The sequence below is a fragment of the Budorcas taxicolor genome, chromosome 19, assembly GCF_023091745.1.
Source record: "Budorcas taxicolor isolate Tak-1 chromosome 19, Takin1.1, whole genome shotgun sequence".
NCBI lineage: Eukaryota > Metazoa > Chordata > Mammalia > Artiodactyla > Bovidae > Budorcas > Budorcas taxicolor.
Genome location: NC_068928.1, coordinates 14756756 through 14777578, shown reverse-complemented (window position 1 = coordinate 14777578; position 20823 = coordinate 14756756). Strand labels below are relative to the sequence as shown.

The window sequence follows — 20823 nt, the reverse complement described above, 5'->3', positions numbered from 1 at the left end:
AAGGATAGGCTGGGGTGGTGATTATTATCAAATGAATATGGGGGCAAAGGCCTCCATCTGGAATATGCAGTTGGAGGGTCTCCCCAGGTAGTCTGCAGTACGCAGACTCTATACCACTAATTCTATCAGAGATAGAGTTCCTATGGGAAAAAACTTAGCAATAGAAGGCACATAAACAGCCTACTGATTTGTGAACTAATTATATCACAGTAAGGCCCCTACTTTCTGGTTGGATCCATTGGGATGGCATCACCAATGCAATGGACATGAACTTCGGCAAACTTCAGGAGACGGTGAGGGACAGGGAGGCCTGGCGTGCTGCAGTCCATGGGGTCTCAGAGTTGGACACGACTGGGTGACTGAACAACAAAGGCCCCTATACACAAATCTTCAAATTTCAAACTTTCAACGATGTAAATGCGCATTCGCATGTTTAAGTTGGTTCACGTGCCTGGCATATGTTTGTCATATGTGTTGTCAACTACAAATGAGCACTTACCAAGGGCATTCAGAAAACGAAGATCATGGCATCCAGTCCCATCACTTCATGGGAAACAGATGGGGCAACAGGGGAAACAGTGTCAGACTATTTTGGGGGCTCCAAAATCACTGCAGATGGTGATTGCAGCCATGAAATTAAAAGACGCTTACTCCTTGGAAGAAGGAAATGGCAACCCACTCCAGTATTCTTGCCTGGAGAATCCCATGGACAGAGGAGTCTGGTGGGCCACAATCCATGGGGTCGCAAAGAGTCGGACACGACTGAGCGACTGACTTACTTAACTTACTTAGATAGCATATTCAAAAGCAGAGACATTACTTTGCTGACTAAGGCCCATCTGGTCAAGGCTATCGTTTTTGCCTGTGGTCAAGTATGGATGTGAGAGTTGGACTGTGAAGAAGGCTGAGCGCCGAAGAATTGATGCTTTTGAACTGTGGTGTTGGAGAAGACTCTTGAGAGTCCCTTGGACTGCAAGGAGATCCAACCAGTCCATTCTGAAGGAGATCAGCCCTGGAATTTCTTTGGAGGGAATGATGCTGAACCTGAAACTCCAGTATTTTGGTCACCTCATGCGGCCACCTCATGCTAAGAGTTGACTCATTGGGAAAGACTCTGATGCTGGGAGGGACTGGGGGCAGGAGGAGAAGGGGACAACAGGGGATGAGATGGCTGGATGGCATCACTGACTTGATGGACTGAGTGAACTCCGGGAGTTGATGATGGACAGGGAGGCCTGGCGTGCTGTGATTCATGGGGTCACAAAGAGTCGGACACGACTGAGCGGCTGAACTAAACTCAACTGAACTGAAGGGTGCTGCCAATGACAAGGCGTTTGCCATCTGCCTCTACGGAGTGAGCCCCATGCCGCTATAGCTGTTGACTTTCAACAACCCCTGAGGGAGTCCAGGGTGGAGTGAGGCACTCTGTGCTCCAGGGAACCTGATGAGATAGGTCTTTAGATAGTCAATGTTTTTAGGAACAGATTTTATGATCTCAATCCTTGCATCTCCTCATATCTAGAGAAGCAGTAAATCCCTTCATGGTGACATCAGACCCTCAGGACTAACAAAAAACCTTTTGTAAAAAAAAAAAAAACAAAAAAACCTTTTGTAAAATGAGTGCTTCATGGTATTGAGCTCCCCTTTCACCAAAACCTTATATATTGGCTTTCCCCCCCTGCCGCTTTGGAGCAGACTCTCAGAGCTATCTGAGGTGCTGCCTCCTGGGCTGCAGTCCTCATTTTGCCCCAAATAAAACTTAACCCACAACTCTCAAGTTGTACATCTTTTTTTTTAGTCAACAGTGAGCATCCTGCACAAGTGGTTGTGATTTTGTGTACTTTACTGCACAGCACTGTACAGAGTACAGTAGCAGAGCATCTTTGTTTCAAGCCCAGGATGTCAGGAAATCAGCATAAAAGCAGTGTGATGTAGTTGGTACTATAAGATCAAAAATGTTTTATATTTTGTGTTTGGTTGCTTTTTATGTTTTATTTGTGTGAAAAGTATTTACACTTATTTCAGCACACTCCCATATAACTGATTGTGTTAGTTGGGTGCCTAGGCTAACTTTATTGGACTTACAAATTGGACTTAAGAAACAATCTTTCGTATGCAGGAGACTTCCTGTATGATAAAATACTTTTACTTATTTTCTCAAAATACTTCATGTATGTAGTTTTTAATAGCATTCTTTGGGTATTTTTGACAAATAACAAACTGCACATATTTAAATATTTGTTTATTTATTTATTTGGCTGTGCTGGATCTTAGTATCGGCATGTGGGATCTATAGCTGTGGCATGGAAACTCTTATTTGCAGTGAAGTGAAGTGAAGTGGAGTCACTCAGTCGTGTCCGACTCTTTGTGACCCCATGGACTGTAGCGTACCAGGCTCCTTTGTCCGTGGGATTTTCCAAGCAATAGTACTGGAGTGGATTGCCAGTACGTGGGATCTATTTCCCTGACCAGGGATTGAGCCTAGGTGCCTGCTTTGGGAGGTCAGAGTCTTAGTCACTGGACCACCAGGGAAGTCTCCTACACATATCTAATGTGTAAAATTATATAAATTTTGACATATGAAACCATCACTGCAATCAAGATATCGAACATACATACCATCCTTTTTGCAATCTCTCTCTCCCACTTTTCCATACTCTGCTACCATCTGCAGAAACAATTGATTTGCCACCCGTCACTGCAGAAGAGTTTGCATTTTCTAGACTTTTATACAATGGAATCAAATACGGACTCCTTTTTGGTCTGGCGTCTTTCACTCAGAATAATTATTCTGAGAATCATTCATGTTGTGGGTACCAATAGCTCTTTCCTTTTTTGTAGGGAGTAATAAATCATTATATGGATAACTAAAACTTGTTTCTGTTGATGGGCATTTGGGTTTTCCAGTTTGTGACTGTTACAAATAAAAGTGTTATTGAAGGACGAAACAGACAGAACAGGCTCCATCTTGAAAGCAAGACTTCATCTTGGGCCGGACTGTGGACTTTGACCTATATGCCCAGGATTTATGGAAACGACATACCAACTGGAAAACCAGACACCCACCCCCCATGGAAGAGCCCTAGAGCTCATATCTAGACCCTCCATCGCTTAAAAGAATACCCTAATTATATGTGTAACCAAATAGAATCATAAATGTATTATGCTTATTGGGGTATGACCACAGGCCTATTGATAATTGTCCACTGTTAACTACCTAGGCTTAAGGCATATGAATCACAGGTTTAAGGCATATGAATCACGTGTAACTTTGATTGTATCTTTCTTTTCCTTTGTTCAGACTAGTTTCAGAGAATTTGGGGAGGTGGGTTTGAACATGTACACTTAGGGTATATAAGGTTTTCACAAAAACTGGCCGGGGTCCTTGGCTAAGAGGAGACTCTGCCTTGGGCCCGCCAGTGTAATAAACTGCACTCCACAACCTGCATCGTCCTTCTGAGTGAGTTTGTTTCCTGGAACATGTGGCTACAACATTATGAACATTCATGTACAAGTCTATGTTTGAATATATGCTTTCATTTCTCTTGGGTAAACATTTAGGAGTGGAACGACTGAGTCTTACTGTAAATGTATGGAAATACCAAACTGTTTCCAAAAATGGTTGTACTTTAAGTTCCTACCAGCAGAATATTGAAGGAGGAAACAGAGAGAACAGGCCCCGTCTTGAAAGCAGGACTCCATCTTGGACTGGACTGTGGACTTTGAGCTATATATGCCCAGTATCTATGGAAACGACATATCAATGGAAAACCAGACCACCCCCTGCCCCCACCATGAGGGAGCCTAAGGACTTGTACCTAGAATTTCTGTCGCCTAAAAAAATATGCTAATTATCTCTGTAACAGAACAAAGTCATAAATTCCATTATGCTTATCAGGGTATGACCACTGCTGCTGCTGCTGCTGCTAAGTCGCTTCAGTTGTGTCCGACTCTGTGTGACCCCAGAGACAGCAGCCCACCAGGCTCCCCCGTCCCTGGGATTCTCCAGGCAAGAACACTGGAGCAGGTTGCCATTTCCTTCTCCAATGCATGAAAGTGAGAAGTGAAAGTGAAGTCGCTCAGTCGTGTCCAACTCTTAGTGACCCCATGGACTGCAGCCCACCAGGCTCCTCCGTCCATGGGATTTTCCAGGCAAGAGTACTGGAGTGGGGTGCCATTGCCTTCTCTGGGGTATGACCACAGGCCTATTGATAAATGTCCACTGTTTAACTATCTAGGCTTATGACACATGAATCATGGGTTAACTTTGATCATATCTCTCTTTTACCTTGTCCAGACAAGTTTCAAGGAATTTGGAGAGGTGGGTTCGAACACGTACACTTAGGGTATATAAGGTTTTCACAAAAACTGGTCGGAGTCCTTGGCTAAGAGGAGACTCTGCCTTGGGCCCACCTGTGTAATAAACTGCACTCCACTATCTGCCTTGTCCTTCTGGGTGAGTTTGTTTCTCGGAACGCGTGGCTACAACAATATGAGAGTTCCCTTTCCTCCATTTCCTTGCGGACACCTGGTATGGTTAAATCATTTTCACCATTCCAATGGGTGGGTAGTTTTAATTGGTATTTCCCTAATGACTAATAATGTTATCTCATTATAGTTTTTTAAAAGATATTTATTTAATTAATTAATTTTTGACTGTACCACACAGCTTGTGGAGTCTTTAGTTCCTTGACCAGGGATCAAACCTAAGCCCCCTGCAGTGGCAGTGTGGAGCCCTAACCACTGGACTGCCAGAGAATTCCCTCTTTTATCCATTTTTAAATTGTTTTCCTGTTATTGCCTTTCGAGAGTTCTAGGTATAGTTGAGGTACAAGTTCTTAATCATATAATCAATTACATATAGTTTCTTCTGGCCAAGGGCTCATATTTTAATTCTCTTAAGAGTGTCTTTCACTGTTAAGGAGGCATTTTTAAAGTCCAACAAATCAATTTTTTTCTTTTAGGTATTGTGCATTTAGTGTCAGCTCTAAGCATTGTTTGCTGAACCCAAGGTAAAAATTCTCTGTTTTCCTCCGGAAGTTCAGAGGTTGAGAGATTGAATATACAAATGGATTCTGGCCAAACCATATATCAAAACAGACCTCTGATCATAGCCTTTAGTTGTGACTCAAACCTGATTCACAACTCTGACTTCCCAGCCTAACCACAACCCCTGCGGCAGCTAGTCAAAAGCAGTCAGGACTTGATCAACAGCTGTGAACTTGCTTCCCCCACTTTCAACTCTGGCCCAACGAAACAAAGCTAAATAAGGTCTCCAAACCAGTGACATGCAATAACCCACTTCCAGTAAGCCCACGTTCAGCTTCCTTAAGTGAAAGTCGCTCAGTCATGTCTGACTCTTTGCAACCCCATGGACTGCCAGAATACTGGAGTGGGTAGCCTTTCCTTCCTCCAGGGGATCTTCCCAACCCAGGGATCAAACCCAGATCTCCCTCACTGCAGGCAGATTCTTTACCAGCTGAGCCACAATACAGCTTCCTTAGAACAACCTCAAATCAGGTCATCCCTGAGCGCTCTCTCTGTCTTTTCACTATAAAGCTTCCGAGTGTCTGCCATCACAAACAAATGATGGTGGCTGATTGCCTTAATATACTGAGCTCTGAGTAAACAGAGCTCTACCTGTTATCATTTGAGCAGTCTTCATTTATTTCCACATGATTTTAGGCTTTACATTTAGGTTTATGAAATATTTTAAGTACACTTCTGTAAATGGTGTAAAGACTACCAATTGAAGTTCCTTTCTTTTGTATGTAGATATCCAGTGGTTCCAGTCCTATTTGCTGGGACAACTGGATTGCATTTAGGAAATGATGAAACGCACCTCAACCTGCCAGCCTGGTTGTCTCCCAACAAATAGTCAATAATTTGTTAGTTCCAAACAAACTAAATGTGTGTGTGTATATGATATATTTTTATTATTTAAAATATAATATATTAAAGTATATAATATATCTTTTTCCCTCACAAGATGGGAACTGCTTAGACCAGAGAAATCTAAAGAATTTGTTCCATTGCAACAAAGATAAGTAACAAACTCAATCAGATTTGCTCTTTTCAAAACTTGGGCTATAAAATAATCTGAGATTGCCCAGGTCTAAGTGAGAGAGGAAAGACAAAGCACCAAGAAAAGCCATTTATATCAGCGCACCCTAGAAACACCCTGACCCTGAAAGCTCTCCAGGTCCAAGGAGAACATTCCAGAAACTGTTACCAAAATCACAGCAGAAAAATCACCTCTTGACCGTTTCTCTGGTGGCAATGGGCTCATGTCAGACTTGGCTTCTTCACCTGTCCTGCACACTTAATTCCTGTATGAATCTGGGCTCAAGTTCTGTGGGAATAAACGAAGTGAACTGACTTCAGAAGAGTGGCCTCAAAATAGTCATTAGCTTGCCTTTCCTGTGCTTGTCCGATTCTAATGGTGTGTCTTCCTGTATTTTAGGAGAACATTTCAGGGTAAGACCAGCACAAGTGTTGAGAAGATGAATCTCAAGACTGATTTGAAAATGAGTTTTGCTGTGTATGTTTTAAACGCAGGAAAAGTCACCCCTAGGAATGAGCACAGGAGCGGAATGAACCCTCAACTGCGGAAGAAAGCAGAAAGCAAGCATCGCGCATGCAACATCTGCCTGCTGAATTCTGGAAGGGGCGTGACCAAGGCTGAGACTGAGAACAAAGTCTACGATTGTGAAAGCCATGGAGTATGACTGTATCTGCCTTCAACCTTCAAAGAGCTGTTCAGATGAGTTGCGCCCGGGAGAAGTCTTCCTGATTTCTGTGAAATCATGGACCATCAGAGCCCTCAGTTACAGGACTAGCTACCTGTGCCCTTCTTTGAACCACAGACAGAGAATATCTACTGTTGCCATGAATTCTCAGGAAGCACTGGCATTCCTCAAAGGCGGGATTCAGACTCTTACTAATGTTCTAATGTGTTAAGTCCATAGAAAGCTCAGGTTCATGCACAAAATAAAGGTAACATGCAAGCTTCAGCTGCTGCTTTATTTGATAGTGCTCACCACCTTCAGTACCTGGAAAAGCTCAACCTTACTTAAAGTCAACACGGGTTGAATTTAAGATGTTCTCAACAAATGAGTCACAAAGCTTTACTGAGTATCTCCTCAGCTGTTTCTGCATTTATAAACACTGAGGGAGGGTACATATTTTTTGGTGTGCATGATAAGACCCATCAAGTCACTGTCACTGGAAGTGAAAAAAGAAACTAGATCTTACCGCCATGAGTGCTTCTACTGATCACTGTATTAGGAAGTTGCCAGTCCATCACTTCTGAACCCAGAGGTGTGAGATACTATGCTATCACATTCCTTGAAGTGCACAATCAGGGAGCCCTCCGTGGATATGTCTGTGCAGTCGAGGTGGAATGATTCTGCTGTGCAGTGTTTGTGTCCAATTCCAGGCAGGTGAAGGACAACTGTGTGAGACAGCTGGCCTCAAAGGACAGGCAGCATGCATCAGATGAGAAGACTGAGGTCAGGGAACAAAATCAGCAGTGATTTTCATGTTTGCTGAGGTGGGAGGAGATGGGGAAGGAGGAAAGGGAGGTTATTATTTTAGTATCTGGGGAAAGAGAGGTACCTTCTGATTTGCAGATGCCTGATTTATTAATTCCTCTAGACACAGCGGGTGGGTCATTGCCCCTCTTTCCCTCTGCCTATCTTGGATATCCTGCATTCCACAAATAGATGCCCTGGCTTAGCAGACCTACTAGATGCTGGTGCAGAAGGCTGTTTGATTTAACAGTTTGTTGTCTTCACACCCTTTCCTGTGTTCACATTCAAGTCTCTTGTTTCCCTTTCTGATTATGAATTCACACTTACTTATTCAGGAAATTCCTTTTTCACATGTGCATATGGGTCCTCTCCAATTTACTGCCACTTTCCCCTGCCTCCCCATTCTTATAATGGTTCCCTGATCAAATCTTCTTTCTCACAGCCCCACTTCCATTTTTGAACCAATAAACAATCGAACCTCTCTTTCCTCACTTTTCCTTTCAAAAGTCATGACTTTTGATGTTCAAAGAGGTGATATGCATGCACCTTGGAAAAGGAAATCCTGAGATAAAATCAGACAAAAGAAAATCAATGGTAACTTCTTTAAAAGTTCATAAAAATAAAGTCCATTTCAGGGTCTTCTTAGAAATGTATATTCATTTACCTTCACTTCTAGTCATACTTTTTTATATATATTTAGAGATATGCCAACATGTACACACAGATTAACTGTCCTCAATAGTCCCAAACAGAAAACAACCAAATTATCTATTGATACAACAATGGATAAATATAGTACACTCACATGATGGAATATTATTCAGCAATGAAAACGAAATAGGTCTAGAGTAGGATAATCAAATTGTTTTGAAATACCACTAGAGGATTAAAGAAAGAAGGGATTTTAAGGGGGTCTGGGAGACTGTTCTAAGGTAATGACCACTCAAGAAAAGAATCCAGTAACCTAGCAGCAATCTACTCTACCTTGAAGTGAGGCCAGGTGCATCCAAGCACTAGACACACTCAAGCCACAAGACCTTACAGTTAAAACACAGGACAACAGACACGGGGTCTGAATCTTGTTCCATGAAGTCAGAAATGCTGAAGAGCAGCATTTCTGCATGTAGCTAAGACAGGAATATAGATGAAAGGAGAAAGAACCCAGGTGAAAGGGGACTTTATACTGAGATGGATTACCATATTCTAGAAAAGTTACCACCCTTTTGCTAATATATATGATCTGAGTAGCACCCTGACAGTCCTGGTTATATCATACAGGGATCGAGGAGAAATTAACTATATAAGCCTGCAACAAGGGCAGGGTAGGCATGCAGTTGTTAGTGCTCGACTCTTAGCCAGAGGTCCCACTCCATAGCAGTCAGCCTCACAGTGGTCCTGGCAGCAGAGAGTGTGGTGAGAGGTGGATCACGGCCTTCTCCCCAGGGTCCTCCAGGCCCTCCAGCCTTAGGACTGGCAGGTGAGGTGGGGGTCCCAGGGACAGGGTGAGAGCTGTATCTTGCAGAGCTCCAGAGCCCTCACCAGGGCTGCCCAGTAGCGAGGCCCAGGCCCTGGTGAAAGGACCCAGACCAGGTACTGGATGAATACTCCCAGGCAGGGTAACTGGCCTGCACAGGCAGTCCCTCCTCTTAGCCAGGGCCTGGGCCTGGGAAAGTTAAAGCTGAGTATTGGGCCCTTGCCCTTTCTTGTCAGAACAGAGAATAACATTTGTTTTGGTGGCGGTTTACAGGGACATTGTGATCTGACCAAGACCTGGTACTGAGAAGTTTGCAATAACTAACCACACCCCTCCCCTCACCTTTCCTATAAAAGGACTTTGCTGAAAGCTTTCTGGGAGTTCAGGGTTTTTAAGGCATGAGCCACCCATCTCCTCGCATGGCCCTGCAATAAACCTCTCTCTGCTCCAAACTAATGTTTTGGTAATGTTTGGCCTCACTGTGTATCAGGCACACAGACCTAACGTTTGGTAACAAGACTTGATGTCTACTCAAGAAAGAGAAAATGATAGTCCTCTCCCCTCCCCACTTTCTTTGATTACAAAAATGTAGCCCTCTTTGTTCTTGGGGTTGCACTCCCTTGCCTGCCCACTAGTATCTCTCACAAGCATCCTATGCTAATAAACTCACTCTTTGCCAACTGCTTTGCCTCACATTGACTTCTTTCTGTGAGGAGATAAGACCTGAGCTTCAATAAGTCTGACACCAGATGAGCTGTTTTAATTGAAAGACAGTGGGCTTGAATCCCCTCCTGAACCAGGGATCCTGGGTTCAAATTCTAATCTGAGGTGCAGCTGGGTTCCAGTCCTATTTGAGAAGGAGTGTGGCTTCAGAGCCTGCTCCGGACACTCAGAACTCTTTCAGACACAGATCCAAACCACAAAATAAAATATACAATGTTAGGAACTAAATGGTTTGAAAACAGTAATGATTTTAAGGCAGTTTATAAAACACTCCTTTGATCTTTTGGAAGAAAAGACAAAAGACTCAATCCCTTAATCAATGTCAAAGAAAACAGTCAATGATGACATTTAAGGAGAGACTGCAGGATTTTTAAACTGTGATTGTAGTTTTAAATACATATTATATATTGTGTTAGACTAAGTCTTGTAAAAATCATGTCTTAAGGGATAAGAAAAATTAGCAATTCCCTAAATTCAGATAATATAAAGATTTTTAAAATCTTAAACTTAAAAATTCACTCTCAAAAGTTTCAAAGGGCCTTTTCCAAACATATTTACATGCTTTTGCTACCTATTGAACTTCTGCTCCAGAAAATATAAAGGTCGACCACAACAGGCCTCTCCTCCAACTCACGGGCCTCCGGCTCCTCAAATGGCCAGAAGGTGTGAGATCCAGGTAGCAGCCCCACGGAGGCCAGACCCAGGGGCGGGTCTCAAGGCCGCCTCCCGAGCCTCAGCTTTCTGAAATGGGACTCGGGTCTGGACATGGATGACCAACGGGCACAGAACAACCAAAAGTGTCTGCTCTGCAGCGCTGCACCGTGGCCTCCGGGTCCTAGTATTTCAACCTGAAAGTCAACCTCGAGCTTTGCTTTAGACCGACCCTCCAGGCCAAGTGGACAGGACCACCAGGGAAGTCCCTGTGTGGACATGTCTTGAACCTCTTTAGGTAAAAACCAAGAAGTGAGCTGCAGCACTTTACAGTGCCCACTACAAAGAGGGCACTCGAGAAAGCAAGAGAGTCCCAGAGAATTATCTGCTTCTGCTTTATTCACTACGCCAAAGCCTTTGACTGTGTGGATCACAACAAACTGGAAAATTCTTAAAGAGATAGGAATACCAGACCACCTTACCTGCCTCATGAGAAACCTGTATGCAGGTCAAGAAGCAACAGGACAGGGAACAACAGACTGGTTCTAAATTGGGAAAGGAGTATGTTAAGGCTGTATATTGTCACCCTGCTTATTTAACATATATGCAGAGTACATCATACGAAATACCAGGCTGGATGAACCACAAGCTGGCATCAAGATTGCTGGGAGAAATATCAATAACCTCAAATATGCAGATGACACCACCCTCATGGCAGAAAGCTAAGAAGAACTAAAGAGCCTCTTGATGAAAGTGAAAGAGGAGAGTGAAAAAGTTGGCTTAAAACTCAGCATTCAAAAAACCAAGATCATGGCACCTGGTCCCATCACTTCATGGCAAATTGATCGGGAAACAAAGGAAACAATGAGAGACTTTATTTTCTTGGGCTCCAAAATCACTTCAGATGGTGACTGCAGCCATGAGATTAAAAGACGTTTGCTCCTTGGGAGAAAAGCTATGACCAACCTAGACAGCTTATTAAAAAGCAGAGACATTACTTTGCCAATAAAGGTCCATCTAGTCAAAGCTATGGTTTTTCCAGTAGTCATTTATGGATGTGAGTTGGACTATAAAGAAAGCTGAGTGCCAAAGAATTGATGCTTTTGAACTGTGCTTTTGAAGACTCTTGAGAGTCCCTTGGATTGCAAGGAGATCAAACCAGTCAATCCTGAAGGAAATCAGTCCTGAATATTCATCGTAAGGACTGGTGCTGAAGCTGAAACTCCAGTACTTTGGCCACCTGGTGGGAAGAACTGCCCCATTGGAAAAGACTCTGATGCTGGGAAAGCTTGAAAGCAGGAGGAGAAGGTGATGACAGAAGATGAGATGGTTGGATGGAATCACTGACTTGACGGACATGAGTTTGAGCAAGCTCTGAGAGTTGGTGATGGACAGGGAGGCCTTGTGTGCTGCAGTCCATGGGGTTGCAAAGAGTCGGACACGACTGAGCAACCGAACTGAACAAAGAGGAAAGCTTTGTGGTTGGTTGGTTTCTCTGAACTTTGGACATGCAGCTCTAATCTACATTCTGGTGACCAGTAAGGCTGTCCAGAGAGCAGGACTCTGCAGCAAGACCAAAGCAAGGATGCCTGGCCATTTTCACATGGTGACCCAGCAGACCCAATCGGAATGGAAGGCTCTGTAGAAAACAGAGTTCTGAAGAAAGCCTCTAACAAGCCCCAATAACAAGCCCTGTGGTTCTGGAGGAAGACCGCGCTCACTTCTGGCAGCGAGTGTCATCCATGTGCATTCTGGCTTCCCACAGAGTCCTACTGAGACTGAATCTCAGACCATGGGGCACCAGGTAACTGTGTGGACTGACATCCCGTCACATCCTAGGGGTCATCTGATCCACCGAATTACACAGTGAAGGTACAGAGTAGAATTCCGTCATAAAATGGAACTCATTTATATCAGACTAGACACAAGCGGGTCTGCAAGACCAAAACAAGTTATAAAAGCAGGCAACTCAGACTCCCATAGCATCTCCATCCACTATCTCACTGGCTTTCCCTCCACTCACAGCACTACCTTCAACCAGAATGGATGGTTGCTGCCCTCTGCCCCACTCGGGTAACCCTGCAAGAGACTGCCAGAGGGAACTTCTTTAGGTCAGGAAACAATCACTGGGGTGGGATGAGAGCTGTTCCAGGACTAAGATCCTACAGGAATAAAAGTTTAACCCCACGAGGTAAAGACTCCCATCCCACTGAGGTGGGCACAACTTGGAAGAGTTGATGGGAGAAGGCAGGCTGCTATAATTACCACCCGAGGCCTAAGGTCAGCTCCAGAAGTGGCTCAGCAGCAACCAGGTTTTGTGCTAATTGATATTTCTTTCTCCCCCACCCCTTCTGATGAGAAGATTGGGGATTGATGACATTTTTGGTTTCAGATGAACATTTGACTGAATAGACACCATGGTATGGTAGCTTCATTTACTATGTTGAGGACATTAAGCTTTCACCCACAGGAAGGATAAAAACAGATGCTTGGGAGGGTAAGAAGATGTGTCGTGAACATCTTCCCTCTGGGATCCATTCTCCATCCTGTTCTGGACCCCAAGAGGCTGACTGGATGATATCATCACCTGAATTCTGGTTGATTTTGTCCATGGGGACAATGACTGAAAATTAGCAGGAAGGAGGAGAGTAAAGCGAGGCTTAAAAAAATTGCCAATTTTACAACCATATTTTGCTCTGCCACTTTTTACAGTCCTTTGTTTGTGTATTCGAGTTTGCGTCTGCCACAGGATTCCCAGCTCCTAGAACAGCTAGTTTCACACACAGGCATGGTTTCTTCTTAGACAGGAGGCCTTCCAATCAGTTATCATCCTTCTGAATACACAGATGTGTTTCCATCCTGGAGGCCGGAGAGAACATAAGAGTCTGTGCAACAGTTGTCCCAGCCACCCTTAGAGGGATCTCAAACGTGACCTCCCTTGGAGTGATCTCAGACGTGACTTCCCTTGGAGTGATCTCAGATGTGACCTCCCTTAGAGTGATCTCAAACGTGACCTCCCTTCCCAAGTTTGGAGCAGATGTCACTGTCCAACCTGATGCGTTCATCAAGCCCCTCAGATGCGTTGTTGCTCTGGACCGTACCCTTTGCTTCCGCACTTCTTTCAGGAGCTTTGTCTGCTGTGCTTATTAAAAGGCCAATCCCTTTCAGGAGTGATTCTTTTTAAAAAAGACCTGGCATAGTTCTGCCACATGGATCTCCTCATGTTCCAAATACAGTGCACTCTAATCTCTAAAGTGCCATCCACACCCTAAGTCCAGGAAGCTCCCAGAGAGTCACAAGGGGTGTTAGGTGGAGAATTTTCTCTCACCTCCTGCACTGCTCTTTGCTTTTGGATATCATCGCAAACCACTCTGGCACACTCTATTCCTGAATGTAAGGGTAAGGAGTGGGGAGGCCTCTGCAATCCAAGTGGCGAGTCAGAAAGTGGAACAAGAAAATCCAGAAAAAATTCCTGGGCAATTTTTGTCCTTTCAGTGATGTTTTTTTCTTCTCATAGTAGTCTCTGTTGTCAATGTGGAAATTCTTAGCTTCATTAATCATGACATGTTGCATCTTTTCAAATGTACTTTCTCATGAAGGTTTTCTGAGTTATTGCCTGGCAGATGTTTTCTGTGTGTGATTAGTCTCCAATCATGTCCAACTCTCTGCAGCCCCGTGGACTGTAGACTGCTAGACCCCTCTGTCCATGGAATTTCACAAGCAAGAATACTGAGAGGGTTGCCATCTCCTTCTCCAGGGGGTCTTCCCCACCCAGGGATCGAACCCCATCTCTTGCCTCTCCTGCATTGGCAGGTGGAACATGCTATTAAAAATGCAAGAAGAGCCCTTCCTGCGATCTTTCAGGGCTGCCACAGTGGTGCCCGAATGTCCTGGTTGATGCTCTCAAGAGGATCAACAATGGCAAAAGGAGAGAGGTAAATGACAGGTTCCAATCAGGCCGTGCCCCAGAAGTGATCATCAGGCTTCTAACTATGATGATGAAGCATGGTTACATTGACAAATTTGAAATCATTGATAATCACAGGGCTGGTTGAAATTGTGAACCTCACAGGCAGGCTAAATAAGTGGCGAATGATCAGCCCCAGATTTGATGTGCAATTCAAAGAGCTAGAAAAATGACAGAATAACCTGCTCCCATCCTGTTGATTTGGTTTCATTGTTCTGACAATCTCAGCTGACATCATGGACCATGAAGAAACAAGACGAAAACACACAGGAGGGAAAATCCCTGGATTCGTTTTCTAGAGATGTACTACATGTGTGCAAATAAAATGCCTCAATGGTTAAAAAAAAAAAGATACAAATGCAGGTCTTCCTAATGAAATAAAGAAAGGAGATGATTTTTTAAAATTCTTTAAAAATCAAAGTATAGTTTATTTACAATATTTTCTTAGTTACACATGTTCAACAAAGTAATTCAATTTTTTACAAGTATGTTCCATTTGGTATTACAAAATAATGCCTATATTTCTCTGTGTTGTATAACATATATTTGTTGCTTATTTATTTCATACATAGGAGTTTGCACTTCTTAATTCCATGCCCCTTCCCCTCTTTATCCCCACTAGTAACCACTAGTTTGTTCTCTATATCTGTTTCGTTATACGCTTGTTTGGTTTATTTCTTAGATTCTACATTTATTTGATGAGTCCCTTGGACATCAAGGAGATCAAACCAGTCAATCCTAAAGGAAATGAACCCTGAATATTCATTGGAAGGACTGATGCTGTAGCTGAAGTTCCAATACTTTGGCCACCTGATGCGAAGAGCCAACTCATTGGAGAAGACCTTGATGCTGGGAAAGACTGAAGGCAGGAGGAGAAGGGGACGATCGAAGATGAGATGGTTGGATGGCATCGCCGACTCAATGGTCACGAGTCTGAGCAAACTCCAGAAGATCGTGAGGGACAGGGGAAACCTGGCGTGCCGCGGTCCATTCGTGTTGGTGCAAATGGCAGGATTTCCTTCTTCTTGAATGGCTGGGTAGTGCTCCATTGTGCATACATGGACCACATCTTCTTTCGTTTATCTATTGATGGACATGTAGGTTGTTTCCACATCTTGGCTGTTACAAATAATGCTGCTATGAACATCGGGATGCATGTCTTTTTGAATTAGTGCTTTTGTTTTCTTTCGATATAAATTCAGGAGTGGAACTGCTGAGTCATACAGCAATACATACATATAGTTTTTGTGAAACGCTGCCATACCGTTTTCCATAACGGCTGGACTAGTTTACATTTCCACCAACAATGCACGAGAGTTCCCTTTTCTCCACATCCTTGTCAAAATTTGTTATTTGTACTATACTTTTGATGATAGCTATTCTGATAGGTGTGAGGTGAGGTGTGAGGTTTTAATTTACACTTCTATAATGATTAGTGGGGCTTCCCAGGTGGTACTAGTGGTAAAGAACCTGCCTGCCAATGCAAGAGACATAAGAGATGCAGGTTTGATCCCTGGGTTGGGAAGATCCGCTGGAGGAGGGCATGGCAACCCACTCCAGTATTCTTGCCTGGAGAATTCCATGGACGGAGGAGTCTGGCGGGCTACAGTCCACGGGGTCACAAAGAGCCAAACACGACTGAAGTTACTGAGCACGCATGCAGTGATTAGTGATGTTGAGTATCTTTTCATGCACTTAATAGCCATTTCTATGTCTTCTTTGGAAAAATGTCTATTCAGGTCTTCTGCCCTGAAATTAACGCTTACATCTCTTTGGTCTCCTTAAACCTGGAAGAAAGAGAGAAAAGCATAGAGTTCATCTGGATACTTTTTAGGTACCTATGACATATCAAGATGTACAACAAGCAATTGGACATAATAAAAATATTTTGAGCTCAGATAAAAATTATAGGTTTTTCCCATTAAAATGTAATCAAATGAGTGTGTTGGTTATCTACTAAAATTTAAGTTTTATTCTGAGATATTTCTATTAGTGCACAAAAGTGGTATGCAGTAATGAGTAGCACGTGGCAAACCAACATTTCCACTGAGAACAGTTAGAAAAGGCCATTATCATACATAAAACACCTGTCTGAAGGCAATTTAAAGCTGAGGCAACCAGCTTTGCTTTGCTTTAGACAAATTAGAGATTTGCAAATATAAATCAGAGATTAAGAATACTGTCAAAACTTTCCTTGAGTAGCTAAGTCTCTAACTGGATTAAGATAATCATATGTTACTCTGTTGGCCTTGCAAAGGAGAGCATGAATCTTCTTGAGAGGAAGAGAGCATTATCTAAATCCTCTATACCTTTTTTCATACAGTGTCTAGGATTTAACTGAAAATTACCTGGCATGCCAAAATACAGGACTGTATGGCGAAGACCAAGAAGGAAAAAACCATACAACAGAAACAGACCAAAGTTAATCCGAATAATGGAATTATCAGACAAGGATTGAAAAGAGCTTATTTATGTGCTTAAGAAAGAGAGGAAAAAAGGGAGAAAAAAAAATCATCAAAGAATTGATAGACTCCAGTAGGAATTCTAGAATTGAATTGAAACTCAACATTAACAGATAGGTTTAATAAGAAATTAGACACAGCAAAAGAGAAAATTAGTGAACTAGAAGGCTGATGAAATCAATATTTAGATTTAAGCATACATAGAGAAAAAGAAGAGTGAAAATTCAGATTAAAAAATTGTCATATGGTACACAACAAAAACGTCAAATGTGTACACAACATGGAGAGATGTGAAAAAGTATTAAGAGCAATATTTTATTTAAGAGATAACTTCTGAAAAATTCCAAAGCTGACAAGACAGAAAAAGCTGTAGACTTGACATGCTGTGAATCCCAAGCAGGATGAATAGAAATAAAAATATACATAGGCACAGCATATCAAACTGTTAAACATCAAAGACAAAGAAAAACGTCTTAAGATGAATAAAAAAGGGCACATTACTTTCACAGTAGTAACAGAAAATATTCTATTGACTTTAAAATTTTTTCATTTTATGTTGGACCATAGTTGATTAACAAGTTTGTATTAGTTTCAGGTGTAGAGTAAAATGATTCAGTTATACATGTATCTTCTTTTAATTCTGTTGACTTTTTATAATTTAGATATAATTGGCATATAACATTATATTAGTGGCTGGTATACAACACAGTGATTAGATATTTCTGTATATTGCAGAGTGATCACCATTGGACAGTAAGTCTAGTTGACATCCATCACTATATATTATCACAACATTTTTTTCCTTGTGAAAATTTTTAAGATTTATTCTCTTAACAACCTACAAATATACAATAGAGTATTACCATAGTTGGGCTTCTCTGGTAGCTCAGCTGGTAAAGAATCCACCTGCAATGTGGGAGACCTGGGTTCAATTCCTGAGTCGGGAAGATCCAGGAATTTGAGGGAGAAGGGATAGGCTACCCACTTCAGTATTCTTGGGCTTCCCTGGTGACTCAACCGGTAAAGAATCCACCTGCAATGTGGGAGACCTAGGTTCAATCCCTGGGTTGGTAAGACCCCCTGGAGAAGGGAACAGCCACCCACTCCAGTATTCTGACCTGGAGAATTCCATGAACTGCATAGTCCATGGGGTCACAAAGAGTTGGACACAACTGAGCGACTTTCACTTTCATAACCATAGTCCTCGTGCTATACATAACATCCCATGACTTATTCATCTTACAGTTGGAATTTTGTGCTTTTTAACTTACTTTATCCATTTTGCAACCCCATCCCCACCCCTATTCTTTGTATTCACGAGCTTGGGAGCTTTTTTGGTTGGTTGGTTTTTGTCCTCATATTCCACATATAAGTGAGATCACATAATATTTGTTTTTCTCTGTCTTATTTCACTTAACATTATGCCCTAAAAATCCACGCACATTGTCAAAAATGGCAAAATTTCCTTCTTTTTCTATGATTGAATAATGTTTCATTGTGTGTGTTTAATGGCTATACAGAATATAGGAACATAAATTTCTTCCATATCTTGGCTATTGTAAATAATGCTACAATAAACATAGGGGTACATGTATCTTTCAGTTAGTACTTTTTTTTCTTTGAATAAACACCCAGAAGTGAACCTGGGGAATCATATGGCCATTCTACTTTTAATTTTTTGAGGAACTTCCATACCACTTTCCATACTGGTTGCACAAATTTGTATTCCCAACAGTGCACAAGGGTTCCTTTTCCTTCAATCCTCACTAAGACTTGTTATTTCTTGTCTTTTTGATGATAACCATTCTAACAAGTATGAGGTGATATCTCATTGTGGTTTTGATTTTCATTTCCCTAATGATTAGTGATGTTAAAGCACTTTTTCATGTACCTTTTATTATCTATCTGTATGTCTTCTTTAGAAAAATGTCTATTCAGATTTTGTGCCATTTTAAAATTAGATTGTTTTATTTTGTTGTTATTGAGTTGAATGAATTCCTTATATACTTTGGATGTTAACCCCTTATAAGACACATGATTTGCAAATATATTCTCCTATTTGGTATGTTGCCTTTTAGTTTGTTTGATGATTTGATTTGTTTTACACAAGGTTTTAAGTTTGATGTGATCTTGCTTATTTATTTTTGCTTTTGTTATCTATGCTTTCGTTGTCAATTCAAAAAAACAAAATCACCAAGACAGATGCTAAGCAGCTTACCGCCTATGTTTTCTTCTAGGAGTTTTATGATTTCAGATCTATCATTAAAGCTTTTAATCCATTTTGAGTTAATTTTGTATGTAAGAGATGGACTAATGGAACAGGATAGAAATCCAAGAAATAAACCCAAGCACTTGTCAGTTAATCTATGATAAAGGAGGTAAGAATATACAATGGAGAAAAGATAATCTCTTCAATAAGTGGTGCTGGGAAAACTGGACAGCTCCATTTATTAATAAAAGAATGAAATCAGAACATTCTCTATCACCGTCTACAAAAATAATGTCAAAATGGATTAAAGTCTTAAATACAAGACTGGAAACCATAAAACTCCCAGAAGAAAACACAGGCAGAATACTCTTTGACACAAGTTGTAGCAATATATGTGGTTTTGGCTCTATCTCCTAAAGCAAAGAAAATCAAAGCAAAAGTAAGTAAATGGAACGTAGTGAAACTTAAAAGCTTTTGCATAGTAAAGAAAACCATTGACAAAACGAAAAGACAATCTACTGAGTAGGAGAAAATATTTCCAAATGATATGACTGATAAAGTGTTACTATCCAAAATATTAAGATAGCTCATACAACTTCACATCAAAAAGCAAGCAACATGATTTAAAAATGTGCAGAAGACCTGAATAGACATTTTTCAAATAAAAAAAAAAACAAAACAGATGGCCAACAGGCACATGGAAAGAGGTTCAACACTGTTAATCATTAGAGAAACACAATTTAAAACCACAATGAGATATCACCTTATACTGCCAGAGTGGCTACCATGAAAAAGAACACAAATAAAAAATGTTGGCAAGCATGTGAAAAACAGTAAGGAGCTTTCTCAAAAGACTAACAAGAGAACTCCCACATCACTAAAAAGAGAATCCACTCCTGGGGATATATCCAAAAAGTGAAAAACTAATTTGAAAAGACATATGAATCGCAATGTTCATAGCAGCATTATTTACAACTGCCAAAATACAGAAGCAACCTAAGTGTCCATCAACAATGACTGGATAAAGAAGATGTGCTATATATATACAATGGGATACTACTCAGGCATAAAAAATGAAACCTTGCCTTTTGGAACAACATGTATAAAATAAGTCAGACAGAAAGACAAACACTGTATGATATCACTTACATGTAGAATCTAAAATATAAAGCAAACTAATGAAAACTAGTAACAAACTAGTAACCAAAAAGGAACAGACCCACAGATACAGTGGGGAGAAGGAAGCGGGGGAAGGCAAAATAGAGTAGGGGATTAAGAGCTGGAGACTACTATGCATAAAATAAATAGGCTCCAGGGATATTACTGTACAACACAAGGAATACAGCCAATATTTTATAAAAACTATAAACGAGGTATAACCTCTAAAAACTGTGAATCATATACTTACCCAGCAGGGGAGATATCATGATCACGAAGGTGGTTTTCCCAGGGCAAGGCTCACCCATTGCACTCCGGGTGTGCTGACCCCTGCAATTTCCCCAAGCGTGGGGAACTTGGCTGCGTAATTTGTAGTAGGGAGGAGCTGCGTTCATGCTTCCTCCTGGTAGGTTTTGAAATACAAATGTTTGGGAATTTCCCAGTGGTTCAGCATTTAAGAATCTGTGCTTCCAGTGCAGGGGGCACAGGTTCAATCCTTGGTTCTGGAACTAAGACCCCATATGCCACGTGGTACAGCCGAAAAACAAAACAAAAACCAAGACACTGTGAATCACTGTGTTGTATAGTAAAACTTATATAATATTGTAAATCAACTATTTACATATATACATAAACATTTTAAAAAG

The 20823-nt window shown here is 41.6% G+C and overlaps 1 non-coding gene and 1 pseudogene across 1 annotated transcript; both read left to right on the top strand.

Annotated features, from left to right (window-relative positions):
* Window positions 1-6503: 6503 nt before the first annotated feature.
* Window positions 6504-7535, top strand: LOC128064834 (schlafen family member 5-like; annotated as a pseudogene).
* Window positions 7536-20418: 12883 nt separating this feature from the next.
* On the top strand, window positions 20419-20581 carry LOC128065736 (U1 spliceosomal RNA). Its single transcript, XR_008201113.1, has one exon. It is a non-coding gene; the product is annotated as a U1 spliceosomal RNA (small nuclear RNA).
* Window positions 20582-20823: the final 242 nt, after the last annotated feature.